At 38.7% G+C, this 14,951-nt stretch overlaps 1 protein-coding gene across 11 annotated transcripts in view; it reads right to left on the bottom strand.

Moving 5' to 3' along the window:
• Nucleotides 1–14,951, bottom strand: part of NRXN1 (neurexin 1) — a 1,078,564-nt gene that overhangs the window by 798,764 nt on the left and 264,849 nt on the right. The window lies entirely within an intron of this gene.

The following is a 14,951-nucleotide window of genomic DNA, read 5'->3' as shown; positions in this document are numbered from 1 at the left end:
TTGATAATGATTTCGTAACCAGACAAACCCTGGCACAAGCAAATAACAACACTAAAGAAATACAGAATGTGGATTCCAGTAGCAGGTGCTGGGATCCATCAGTATGCCAAGAGATAGGATGCTAGAGTAGGCTGCATCCATGAAGAGCCAATTTCAGAAAAAGATGAGATGAAGTCTGTCAAAAAGGCTGAAAATTAAGAAGGAATGAAGAGGACAGAAAAAAAGTCACAGAGGAGAAATATGAGGCAACATTAATGAGAGAAAGCCAAAGATGACTGCTACCGGCAACAGAAGAAACAGAGAAAGTTCACACGTTAAGTAGAAAGATACTCTAACAAACAACCACAATCTACTAAATTCAATGGTTAGAAACGGAACCCACAACGATATCGCTGAAGGTGAGCAGAGCATTCTGTGGTGCTCCTTGCTCCTCAGAGCAGTGCTACTGATGAATGTCCCTTCCCTTGGACTTCTCATATCAGGTAATGAAGGAACTTTATGGTTCTCTGGTAAAATATGCTGTCCACAAGTTGTAGGAGAAATTCTACTCAAAAGGAAAAGGTATGGAGTTATGCTAAGGAAAGTGTATTGCAGGAGGAAGATGACCTCAGAAAATGATATTATTAAAGTAAGTAATTATAAAAAAAGAAATACAGAATAAGTCTTATATCTTTCATTACACATACACTATATCCAATAAAGTACTTAATCAAATATTGTTTATATAGTAATACCTGAGTAATATGAGTAATATGTGAATATACTACAGTAATACCAGGCCAACCTATCAATTATCTTCTCACTCGAATGGTGCCCAAGCACTGATGGTCTTCAGTTGGGCATACCCAAGAAAAAGTTGGAGGGGACAAGACTAGTGGCAGGGGAGGTAACATTTAAGGTCTCACTATTCCCGGAAACTGGAACTTCTTTCCAAAATTAGCCCTTAAGGTCTCCTGACATGCACCCAAGGGAGACAGGCAGCAAACAGAATGACACTACTTTCGTTCTCTGACTTGAAGGAATCTATATACTGTCTATTCCATTGAAGAATGGAATAGACAGCTTCCTTGCATTGCTTTATTACAGAAGTGTCTGGAGTCTGCAGTTGGAGGAGATTAGTGAGGTCTTTATCCATCTGAGAATTTCAAGTTTCTCTAAAACTAAAATAAGAAGCAGAAGTAGTTTAACAAACTCAAGGACCAGACCCAATACTTTAATGCAAATGCTCCTTTCCTAGATTCAAGCATGTTGGAGTCTCTTTTTCTTATGCTTCATATCATTTCACGGCAAAGCTGCAATTATGATGCCTAGAACTGCTGACCTTTACTTAATGACTTACTCTCTAGTGACCAAGATTAATTAGTTGAAAGACCAAATCTAGATGCTAATGAAAGGTAACGTCTTATCTATCATTTAATGCAATGGAATTTTATTCATTAAAGAGCAAGAAACAAAGGTTGATTATATCTTCCTTCTCATGAGCTACTTTTAAATAATCATTATTCCCTCCCCCACCCCTCCCCCCGAAATGAATTAGCTGGTGGCATTCTTTGCTGCTGCTTTGTTTCTGTTTCCAGAGTAATATGGTCTTTTTTCCTTTTGTCCACACAGGTCATACAGATCAATGTCATGTCAGAAAATAAAAACTAAAAGAAAAACCACTTTTGAGAGCTCTCATTCATCTGTTCTCACTAAACTAATCACAAAGCTATGCTTCCAAGAAGACTAGGCAATATGAGTGTGGTCTACTTCAACAAGGCAGTTTGCAGCTAATTTACTAGGCTGATTGGTGACTCAAGTTTTCATCCCATATAATGATTGTGGCCCAACAGAATGTATCAGAAAACTATGCACAAGGGTGTATTAGAGTTTTTCATTAACATGAGGATTATCTTCAAGCAAAAACAAAAAGCAATCATTAATTCCTGGCAAAAGCATAAATATGAGAGCAATGGTGTGCACAGCTGACTTCTAAACCAGAAAACACTTTTCAATAATTCTCATAATACACAAATAGTCTTTATAGTGAAATATTAGGAGTAAACCACATATTGCCTATGTATTTATATTTCAAGGCAAGAATGAATGACACTCATACAAATCCTTTTTTGTTTGTTGAGGAGTAGAATTTGTAAATCTTATGGTGCGTTGGGTACAACATTCTACTCAATAATCAGAAGTGGCACTGATGGAAGCATGGAGCTCAGAGACACTCAAAGCTCTGAGGTTGTGCCTGTATGGATATGTGTCCATAAGGAATATGTCCTCTTAGCCTAGGCTTCTAGATAACTCACACATGTCAAGAACACTGACATAAAACAAGAAGCACTAGATGAGAAATAGGGCACCAATTTTGCCACCAGGTTGGTATATGATTGGAGAAAAGTTAATTACTCTCATCTCAGCTTCTGGATCTATCAGATAAGATAAGAAAGTAGTTGGGAAGAATTCAATGAGACAGTGCCTGAGAAAGCTTGTTGAAAATAACACACATTGTGGAAGTGCAACACATAATTTATAAAAGGTCTAATATGTCAAGAATATCAATAAGCTTCAGAATAAATCCTTATGGCCTATTTTGTTTCAGTTAAGCAGGTGAGAGTGAATATGCTTACGCTATTTCATTCTGTGGATACCAGAGGTGGGAATCACTGTGGCCAACAGTTTTATTAATTAATCTGGAAACTGTCCTGACCAGTGGTTATCATTATCAATCTAACTGACCTGGATTCTCATTTAATTAGTCAACAACTGATACAGATCACCAGACTGAAGATCACTCCTATATTATATCCAGCCACCACCAGTTATTTGGAAGAAAGGTGTTCTCCACTTATCAAGTCTCAGGAAGCTGCCTCTAGGAGAATTACAGCTTCGGCACAAGCAGATCATAGACTCAGTTTACGCTTCAAGAAACTCTATTTAGTGGTGACTGCATATAGGTCATTTTTAAAATCTTGCTGCACACAGCTTGATCCTGTACTACTCACACACGTCAATTGTTATGATTCATTATTCTTCAAAGGCCTCAAGTTGATGTTCAATATTCCACTGGGAGCTTGGAAAATGGATCTGTCCCTTCACTGAGTTATCAGGCAAGTTTCAACATGTCTTTTCATCAGCATGAGAGAGTCCAGAGAACCCAGCGTCTGTAAATTCAAAGAAGGGGCCTTGTATTTTACCACACTTGGAAAGGATGTTAGTCACACATTACTTGTTCCAACTGTAGGCCTCTGTTCAGGCTCCTCTCTTCTATCGGTTCCCTCTGCCCTACCAATCAAATCTTACCTATTCCCCTAGACCCAGACAGAGTCCCATCTCCTTTATGAAGACTTCTAATGAGGGGAAGTCTCTTCTCCAGTAGACTTTATAGAGCTGCTGTGAGGCACCTCTTCCCCCTCAAACCACCTCTTCTTCTACAGCTCCTTTCTTATCAAGCCACCAGGCACTCTAACTATACTTACTCTCACCCCCAACACATCCAGTCTTGAAAAAAAGGCTCTTAGAATCCCTAAATATATCTCAGATCCCCACACTTCAAAAAAAAGGCAAACCTGTAGCCCATTCTAGCAGTGATTTTCAATTTTGTGTGCATATGTGGTGGGGTTGATGGGGACATCAAATCTCCAAGGCAGATGTGGTAGGCAGGGTGGATGGGGCATTGTAGTATATGATGTGTCCTTCCATGGCTGCCTTACCTGGAGGTGAGATTCACTGCTTATAGCCAGCACCCCTATTTATTCATATTGTTCCAATCTCTGGCACCTCTTATCTCTCACTCAATATCCTTCCAATGGGTTTTTCCACCTCCAGTCCTATTCTTCTAACCATAACCTCAATCAACCAGTTAATTCTCTATCTGGTTTGCTGAGTGACCTTTGTAAATGCAAGCCTGATTCTGTCATGCCCTTGTTAAGTCCTTCAGTGTCTCTCCATCCCCTTGCAGGTTAAGTCCAAACTTCTGAGCAAGGCAGAGAAGGCTACCCCTTCTGTTCTGACCTTTCCTAGCCCCTTCTCTGACCCCACACCCTTCCCTGTCCTTTCCCAGCCCAGCTCTTGTCCTGCAGCATTATTTGTAGTTTTCTAAATGGCACCAGTCATTTCTTCATACCTTTTGCACAAGCTGTTCTTCCTGGCTGACTCTTGCTCTACCTTTCCAGACTAGATGAGCTACTTAGCTTCTGTTCTTTAAGACCTTCTTCCCTATCATTTCCTCCTTGTGGCCTCTTTTGACCTCTGAAGGCTTTTTAGAAGCCTCCCTTTCTTTTCCTTTAGCATGAACATTACCATGGTCCTTACGCAATCTATTGCACACTAATTACCTACTTAGCTTCTGTTACCATCTCACTCGACTATCAGCTCTTTAAGCCAAGAAAAGTGTCTTATTTCTAGTTTTTTCTTTTCCTCTTTTTTTTTTTGGTATCCTTAATGTCTAGCATTGTGTTTAGTACTAGGGAATAACTGAATGAATAAATGAATGGATGAAGGAGAAGGCATTTCGAAAAGCCATGAAAAAGTAAAGTGAGAGTGCAGTATAGTGGAAAGGTTATGAAACTCACACTCAGCAGTTTCGTGAATCTGCACAAATCAAACTATTTTAGGGCCAGCTGCCCCGGTTTTATAATATAAGATTAATGATATCATTCTCTATCTACGTCTCAAGTTTCCCTGAGAATAGACTAGTTTCTGTAATTGTAAGCTATATGATGGTTACTATTAATTAATCTCACTAGTTACTTCATTTCCTGACTGCCCAAAACACTCTCTGGATTATGTGTTTTCAACTTCGGGATCGGAGGGAGTTGGGATCAGCTCTACCTATTATTTTACCACTAAATACTTCTTATTTAACTTCTCTAGGCTCCAATTTTTGCATCTGTGAAACAATGATGACTACCCCATTGGTTTTTGTGGCTACTAAGTGGGATAATACATATAAGGCGTAGCGTTCAATTAATGCCTAACACTAATAAGAGCTTAATTAATGATTCCTCTTTCCTCCTCCTCCTTCAAATTATTATTATTATTATTACAGCAGGCACCTAATAAATACTTGATGCACTAAAATTAGTTAGCTGAAAACTTTTTATACTTAGATACCAGATTTCCAATTTTGCTTCTCAATCAACATGTGGAGGGAGAAATGGAAGGAGCTCAGCATCAAAAGATTAATTTTCTTCCAGCACATGTCAGAGGTCTCCACTTTTGTCTTGTAACTTGGCCGTTGAAGGTGATATTTCATCCTATGAAGTCAGTTATGAGATTTCCCATACAGAGTAATGAAAAAGCCTGTAACAGCTAGTGACCTGCCTTCCCTGCTGTTTCCTCCACAGAATAATTTTGCCATAAAAAACAAAGGGGACATCTCCTTTTATTGAATTATGACAAATTTTCAACTGACTTATTCCTCTTGGAACTTAGGAGTGCCCTACTTTCCCCTCCAATGACACTCTCACTGAGATGACATGTGACACATCCCAGGGAAGCATTAGAAATAAAGAGAAGGTTAAGCCACATCCATCAGTACTTCCTTTTGCTTAAGAGGAAACATCACTCTGCCTCATCTCCTCAGTCCATATCCCCCTGTTCTAAGGATCTTTTTATTCTACTGGCCAGGAAAAGACTTACAGGAAAAAGCCCATGCAGAACAGCAGGGGTCCCTCCCTTCCTCTCTCCTTCCCTGCCTTTCATATATATATATATATATATATATAGAACATCTACTATGTGCCAGCCACTGAGCAATGTTGAGCAAACAAAGGCCCTGCCCCTATGGTATTATGGGGGGACATGACATAAAGCAAATGCACTCCTAAAAAGTTCCATGTTGAACAAATGACAACCAACTCATACTTTAAATGCAGCAATAAAACATGATATCTAAAGCTGAGTTTTAAAAATAAATATCCTTTTTGGAGGCTGGCAATCTTTTTGCAACCGACTATATCAGCTCCAGCTACAGAGAAGGCGAAAATGAGTAACAAGGATTGAATATTTAGTGTGCACCAGATACTCCGCTATGCCCTTCTCAGGGAGTCTTGCTTAATTGTCACACATACACAAAAATTCCTATGTGGTAATATGCTTATCATTATACCCATTTTACAGATGAGGGAACAGACTCAGAGCAGTTAAGCAATTTGCCCAAAGTCATACAGTTAGCAGCTGCCCTTGAACCCAGGAATCCTGGTTGCTGAGCACGTGTGCACAGACATAGAGACTATGATACATTGTCTCGAAAGGTGTTTCAGAAAACCTCACTGAAGGAGTGAATGAGCGAGTGTCATGAATCTGAACATCACATCATATTAACACAATTCAGGCTCACTAAGTTGCCAAAATGCTCAAGAGCTTGATTTGCTATGTTCTTCATTTTTTAGTAAATGTTGGAAATAAGTTCCTCATCTCCCAAGAGGAGCACACCTGTAATATTTCCTGCTGAAGATATTAATCATGTATTTGTGGAATTTGCGGAGAAACTTCCCTCAAAGTTCAATTGTCTATAGGTTGATATTGTTATTGTTGTTTAAACAAAGAACACCTGGAACTTTCCGCATCACCTTGTCTCAGGTCGAGATTTGTAGAGAAAAAAACAAATATCAGACCAGCTCTCGTGAAAATTATCCCGACCAACCAAAAGATAAGTTCTTTCTATGAAAGCAATTTAACTAACCTGCACGACATTTGAAGCACAATACTTAATTTGAGAAAAAAAATTGCTTTCGTTCCTTCTCTTATTCTTGTATTCTTTACCAGGTTTTCCTGTGTCCGTAAACCAAATTGTTCACTTTAAAAGGGAAACTACCTAAACTTCTTGGAATGTAACATAACTCTACCAAGTTAACCATTAGGAAAGTTAGTCTCGAGAGAAAGAGAAGAGAAAGGAGTCCTCTAAGACATAAGGAAGACAAGTGCAAGTTGTCATCAGGAAAGGAAAAATATCACTTCCTAGGTGCTTCTCTGTCTTTTCTCACTTCTCCCTGTTTCCTTGTCATCACCACTCAGGGAAGCGGGGAGGAGAATTCCTGCCAAACAATGTGTTAGTATCAACTGAAGGCTGGTGAGGCGTGCGCATGCTTGACAGAGAGGGAACTGAAGAGAATGCACTATGGGACATGGAATGCAGTTATAATCAAGGCTTCTACACGCATCAACAGAGACAATTTGAAGATAAGCATATCCAGAATAGCAAGGCACTTGCACAGTATTTCAGCCATCCCTCTCGTAAGCATCTCATAAAATTCTGAATATCAGAGTGGAGGGGGGAAGGGAAGCAGATGAAAACAATAATGAAAAGAGTGAACCAGCATTTTTTTAAGCTTTCAGAAGCTCAACAGAACAGGAACTACTGTGAGATAGGAATGGAAAGGTACCGACAGATAAACTGATGTACATCAGCAATATCTTGAATTAATTCCTTGCCGTTGATCACATGTGAAACCAAAGTTAACAGTCTCAGCGACTGACTGGTCTTTATACCTAGCGGAGCAAAGAAATTTTGAATGACCTGGCCTTTTGCATTTGGGCAGATAATTAGGCAATTAGAGCTTATGTGCTACAACGAAGCTCTCAATGAATCAGAGCTATGCTCATTCTAAAAGAAGATTCATAGGAGTGAAAAGCTTTTTAAAAAATATATGACTTTCACATTTCTTCTAAGAACCACAGAAATCAGGGACAACCAGGGAAGAGAGGGTTCTATCATCAGAAGGAACAACGATGGGCTTTGACATGCTTGGCTAAGCATTTTGCCCAGGATTTATGGGCTGAGGTGTGGCTTGGGATGGGATGGGGTGAGGGAACTGAAATCCTGATCTGAGAACCACTGATATCACAAGCACCTGAATTGCTTACAAAAAGGCATATTTCTGGCCAATACTAAAATACTGAATCTCAGGGGAAAGCCCACCAAATTTCCATTTTTAACAAGCTCCCTCCCCAAGGAATGGCCATGTCCCTGAGTGAAGCATCAACAGTAAGGAGAAGAACATACACGGGTGGGTGGGGAGGAGTTGGCAAAAGAAGGTTACAAGTTTCCTGAAAAGCCAAACAAGGCTTCAAAATTTAACAAAGTTCCACAATACTTCTCGTGTTAATAATAAAGTACGTTGAGATTAATCTCACATAGAATGAGATGACCTCAATTGATATGGTTTGTTGCTGCCCAACTTCACCTATGAATGATTTAAGAGCATGTTTTTTGGATAAACTCCCATAGGTAGAAAAACTCCACAAAGACTGGTCACTAAATAAGGTCAATTACCAGGATTGTATTGTTTCTCTAGTTCAGATATGCAGATTATAAGGGCAGTTGTAATGGGTGAGGTAGAAAGTCCAGCATTACTAAACACTAAGCAATATACTAATTAGTGAAAGTCATATCTGAATAAAACAAACAAACAGTACTTGGAAATTTGTCTAAAGGATTGAACCAGTACCTTTGTCCATTCCAAGCCATTTCAAAGATGGGAAAATCATTTAAAAATATTTGAGTAAAATTAAAATTAATGAAATATCTTGAATACAATGACTACATAAAGGACTCCTGATCTTATCATGAGAATTTGGGCAAATAAGCCAGTTTATTTCAGGCAGCTCTACACGCTGAAAGCAGTTGCCCAGGGAATTTGCTCAGGCCCTACTTAGTCAAATTTGAGAGACGACACAGCTATCATAGCCACGGGGAAAAATGCATGGATATTACGGGAGTATATGCCTTCAATACTCAAGTTAAAAACGCCATAGGTTGTGCAGTTGTATATATCTATATTTTTAATGTACTGGTTTAATTGGTTTTACACAATAATATATCTTTATTATTACACTTAGCACCCTGTACTGTGATTAACCATTTTTAAATCTTCCTCCTTCATTAGATTGTAAACTTGACTGCAGAATGAATGAATTAATTTTAAAATCTAAAGTGCCCAGTATTTTGTGTAACATTGTACACATTTTCCATAAATGCTTACCAAATCAATCTGTCCTTATAAATGCTTATTTGGCAGAGAATTTGTATCAGACAATTCAGTGAACATTAATATAGTGACTACCAGTTTTCTGGCACTATGCTAAGGCACTGGGGATGCAAATATGAATAGAAAATAGTTCTTGCCCTTGAGAAGGTCAGAGTCTAGTAGACCAGGAAATCTCTGAATGTATTACAATGCTGTAGTAAATGTCTTTTCTAACCAACAAATAGTCCTTTAAAATGAATAATTCTCTGAATAATATATTCAGATTTTCATATGTTGAGTTTGTTTGAATTTACCTATGCAATGTAACTCTGGGGCCATACATGTAATACAAATAAGGGCATGTAATTTATGTTTTTTTTATTATAAGCATGCCCAAATATATAGCTGCATGCTAAAGAAACATTAGAAGACTTCAGATTTATGATTGTGAGTGCTAAATTATATCAGATAGTGAAATCCTAGCTTATAATTTATCATACTCTCCATCTGCTGATATAAAGACAAATTCAAAAACGCTAACTCTATTTCTAATTCTAAGCAGGATTTCTGCCCCGAATTTCTGCCCAAGCTTAGGGACTGTGCATTTTTACAAATGTGCACCCAACTCCTTTTCCCATGCATCTGATGTGATTCTTTCCCCATGGCTGATGCAAAGGAAGAAAGGTCGAGACTATTTTTTGGGATTCTCGGCAGTATATTTCTTAACCAAGTAGAAGCATGTGGAATGTTCTGATGAAAAGGGCACTGAACTCAGAGACAAGGAGGTACAAATCTTAGTTGAAAATGGTAATAATTAATAGATGACTTCAGACAAGGAACCAATCTTATTTAGGCCTCTGTTCCTTTTCTTATAACAGGAAAGTATTGGACTAGGAAGTCTCTAATGTCACTTCTAGCTCTAATTCTCTAGGATTCAGTGACGAGCAGTGTCCTCAGAGAAGATTTTATGTGGAAGAGCTGGCTGGGCGCAGCTGGGTCACTGACTATCTCTACGTAGGAAATTCACACCCCTAGTGAGACTCTTACATATGGATAGTTCACTGCTCTCTCAGCCTCACACCCTACAGCCACACCCTCATCAAATTCCCAAAATGCATTTGGATTCAGGAATATCAGCTGGTAAAGCAACAACCACCACAAACAACAGCAATACACATCCACAAAGAGCCTGCACTTGAAGACCAAAACTTTTCTTGAGATTTTGAGAACGTGGTCTCAGCTATCCAGCTTTCTGGAAAATAAAGCGGGTGGCAAGTGTTAACACCTCATGTTTTCCAAAAAACAGATACAGAAAAAAATGAGAATTGTTCTTTCACATCAATTTATGAGGCTTTGACAATGCCGGGGGATAAAGCTATGGTTTCCAGGTTCTGCTTAAGAGAGAGACCCCCCCCCCCCCCGCTTTTTCTGCACCACTACTCAGGTATCTAAGCTTTAGATGGCAACAATCTCTTCCAGCTCTAGAGGGCAGCCCTGAAAATCTGCAGTTAAGCAACAGCAGGCCAAAGCAAGCCTATAGGATCACAGATGGGTTATCCAACTCAATCACAGGCATTCCCCTCATCTCCAGCAAGGAAACCTGCTGTCTCTCTAATGCATTTACATCATTCCCCTGGGGCAAGGTCTGATTTCTCCGGGTGTCTTATTCATAGAAACATTATACATTTTGGTAAATGCAAATGTAGGATAAACTTCTCAGTCAAAAACAATTCACAGAGTGTTTTGTTTAAAAGAGATGGAGTAAGAAATCACTTTCTCTGCATTTATTTTCCCAAGGTTTCTCACCCCTTTGCAGAATGAGATTCCAGCTTTAGAGACATGAAGAAACCAGTAACCACGGGACCCGTTGCCTGGAAACAGCCTGATTACCAACCAAACTCACTCAGCTACAAGGAAATTCTACCTGATCCTTTAGGACCATTTGTCAAGCCTTATTATGATGATAAAGACAATTTATACTTTTGTAAAGCCTTCAAAAATTATTGCCATGAAACTTTGAAAAATCTGGGCATCTGCTTTGGGGAAGAAATGGGAAATTAACATGACCATCCAGTGTCAAAAACTGACAGCCTAGACAAAATAAAGAAAAATTAGTTCAACACCATGCACAGAATTCAGAAATCAAAAATCCAAATCCAGTGCTGAACAAATAATGTCTGGAAATTGTACTGTCTGCCATGGAGGTTAGAAGCCAATGCAGCCAGAATAATAAAGGGCATTTGCATTCTGCAGCAGTGCTGCTTAACTGGTACTTCCTTAAGGGCACATCTATGGCAGAACTTTCAATCAGATGCTGCCATTAGCAGCTGCTTTGAAACACACCAGTTGGTTTTGTTGTGCCACGACAGGTGGACAAGATTTGTCAGGGCAATAAAATTATAAAAACATTGCAGAAGTTTAGCAAAATCTAAGAATGTCTATACAATTTTTAAAAATCATTAATGATCAATCTCATAAAACAAGACCTATTTTTTACTTTAGTGGAAGAAATTTTTACAGCTCCATGACTGTATGTATATATGTTTGTATGAAAAAATATATATTTACATAAATATATAATTATATATAATTATAGACAGATAAATCGATGTTTTTGTCTTTCAAGACTAGCAGGAGTTATAAGGATGCATCAGTGAATCCTGGCTCTACTAAACGATTTTTCTTGCTATTAATCCACTCACAGTTACATTAGACTAGGGTGCATCTCACAGGGCAGCTCAGATGTGGCCTGGGACCAATATTAATATGGGCTTTGCCATTGCTTGGATCCATGATTAATTTCTAGACACATCTATCAAATTCTCGCTGGAGTATCGGGATGCGTGTTTCAGCGAAACTCAACTATCATCGTTTTGAAGTAAATTTTTTTCATCTCAACTGTAGGAAATGAATTCAGTCAATTCTTTAACCGTAGATAAATGCTCAATACTCTAGAGCAGCAGAAATTTGTGGAGAGTGAAGTCTCTACCTTAAAGTTAGTTACAAGTGCTAAAGGAAGTAAACCATTTTTATATTGAAAGGACTATTTCTCAATCATTCAGAATTTCCATGCACATCCACAGTATACTGTCCAAGTTGTAGGCCCTTTAGACCCTAGGTTTCAGGGAACATGTCTTAATTACATTTGAACCCTTATCTCAGTCCTAGCACACAATGGACACTCATGAAATCTCTGCTGAACTGAACCAGGTCCAAGCATCATCAAAGTAACAGACAATGCAATTTTACAGCTGACTGAGATAGACATGGAAAGAAAAAGAGGCTACAGATTGCTCTAAAGAGATGGAATGATGATGTTTCATCATCCTGGAAAGATGATGGTGGAAGATTGCAAAGGACAACAAAGAAAGTCACCAAAAGAAACTTTCTGATGATCTCTAGTTTCCACCTCCAGCTCACCCCCATGCCATTCACCCTATGTATTATCGTCAGAATTATTCTCCAAAAACACAGAATCCCAATACTATTCGACTGCTTAAGAACCTACAATGAAAGAATGAATGAATAAGTGAATGAATGAAATGATCTTTGTCCTCAAGAAACTTACAATTTGATTGCCTAGATGGAAATAACACATGATATTTTTTAGAAAATATGAGTTCAGAAAAAAGTTCAATGTGACCTGAACTGTCAGAAGAAGCTGCCATGAGAAGAAGGGATTTGAACCAGGTCTATTTATTTGAATGAATAAAGAAGCACAGTGAGGGAATTCCCAAATAGGCAAGAAACGTAAGCAAAAACAGAGATGAGAATTTGAATAGTACATTAAGAAAGATACAAAGATAAATTTGGAGATAGATTATTGACAAGAATAAGAGTTTTGGTTAGAACCTTGGGTAGTATGAGGTATTTCTCATAAAGTAGTAAAAAGGATGCTATGAGTTTCCAGGAATGCTCAATAAAGGGCTATCTGTGGAATAGGCAGCATTTGAGGTGAACCCGGGGACATTCATTCATTCATTCATTCGCTAAATACTTTTTGAGCACGTATTATGTCCTAGTCATTGGAGATAAAGCATTAAACAGAGAGAATCCCTGCCCTGTTAAAACTTATATGGATGGGAAGAGGGTACAGATAATAACAAAACAGACAAGTAAGTAGATAATAAAATGTCAGCTAGTGATAACTGCTAAAGCAGGGTAAGGGTCTTAGAGAATGGGGGGGTGTATTTTAAAATATTACAATTTACCATCCCCCAAAATATCCAGCACAGATATGAGCATATAACAGACAAAGAAATACTAGCTGACTGAAGTACTGTCTGCTGACTAAATGCCCTGGGGTCACTGAGATACAAACTCTCCAAATCAGATCTATAGACAATGAATCAGAATCCCTTGATGTTCTTGCTTAATGCACAAATGCCAGGGCCCAACCCAACTCACCTAAAAGGTGAGGATTTCTGGAATAGGCCCACCAGGATACAAAGTGGGATGTATTGTAGGGTTTCCAGCATTCTTTCTACATTATTGAGGGCAAGCTGCTCATAATGAGCAAGAAGTATTCAGTAAATACTCGTCACGTAATGTGCCTACCATAGTGCTAGGTGCTGTAAAGACTAAAATAATAAAACATGCTCATGGTATTGACTTTCCTATTTTAAAAAATCAAAAACATAAACTTAAAAGTCAGAAAATGATCAGAAGAGTAATGTCATCAAAATGAGCTTGGCTTTATAAAAAATTTACAAAGGAGTTCAGGGGCTCAGGTGAAACTTGGAAAAAGGAAGGCCACTTGTATAAATGCTCATGCTGTTGACTCTCTGAGTTCTCAAATACTATCAGAGCAAGACACACGAATGTGATTTTTCAAATCACAATGGCTAACTTGTCCTGACCTATCCTTCGTCATTGGCCAAATTTCCCACATCTCAAATGCCATCCCTCAAATACAGGCTGATGCCTACAAGGTGAAAACTTCCCATGTACAAAACTAGCTGGCCAAAGTGGAGAAGAGCAGTGTGATGTAGGACATATCTGCACTGTGGCTTCTCTGAGTTAACGTCTATAGGCTGTAGGTGTTCTGTTAGGCATAGCATGAGGAGGCTAAACTCAATGACCTGCAAACAGGGACGAAAGGAGAGCCTTGTCCTCATACTGCCAAATGCCAAGTGCACTTACTTGGCAATATGAGGACAAGTCCTTTATTACTGAGTTCTCTTTTTGCAAAAAATTGATTAGTGAAAGGTAATGTTAAATCCCAATAATAAGCTGTACAACTACTTCACCTACTTTACTTCCTTTACCCATGAGAATATTTCCTGTTTCTATATTATAGCAATTTGAACTCTACAATATTTCAATCCTTCTCATCTCCATTATTGTTAGCACCAGCGCCCAATCCATGCTCTCTATTCTGTACAAAAACTCTTTCTCCTTGTTAATTCTATTTATTCAACTCTCTCAACCTTAGTCCAGAGGGTCTCTCTTCAGATCTTTTATTTTTTATTTTTTGTTCCTTCATATGTACCTCCTGACTTTTATTATTATTTTCCACTGAGACCACAGAAAGGGTATAAGGAGTTAAATGTTTTCACAGGCAAACCTATATCCCTCTTCCTTTGCAAGGGAGGGAAATGGATAGGAAGAAAAGCTGCCAGATAGAAGGCTTGAAATAAATGACCTGCAGTACCCATAGCCGAATTCCACCTCTTCTTCCAGAATGTTTCATAAGAGAGAATCAATAAAAGCTGAATCTGAAACATTGGTGCAGTGTAGTAGCTAAACTCAGTGAGCTCCCAAGCTAATCCTGTGTTCTCAGAAGCTGTAAGTGCAAATCCTTTCACCTTTGTTCAGGGGGATGAGCTCGCTACACAAATTGGCCTGTTTTTTAACCTCAAAATCCAGGTGGGACAGGGTTGGGGGTGGCAGAAGCAACGAGAGGGAAGATTTCCAGGCCATTTGTTCTAAACTGAGGTACTTTGGCAGAGAGAAGGACAAGGCCCAGTTTCCATGGCCCTGAGCTGGGTCACA

Source organism: Ceratotherium simum, chromosome 11 (genome assembly GCF_057802395.1).
Source record: "Ceratotherium simum simum isolate JZ-2026a chromosome 11, ASM5780239v1, whole genome shotgun sequence".
NCBI lineage: Eukaryota > Metazoa > Chordata > Mammalia > Perissodactyla > Rhinocerotidae > Ceratotherium > Ceratotherium simum.
This window is presented reverse-complemented; position numbering and strand designations above follow the sequence as displayed.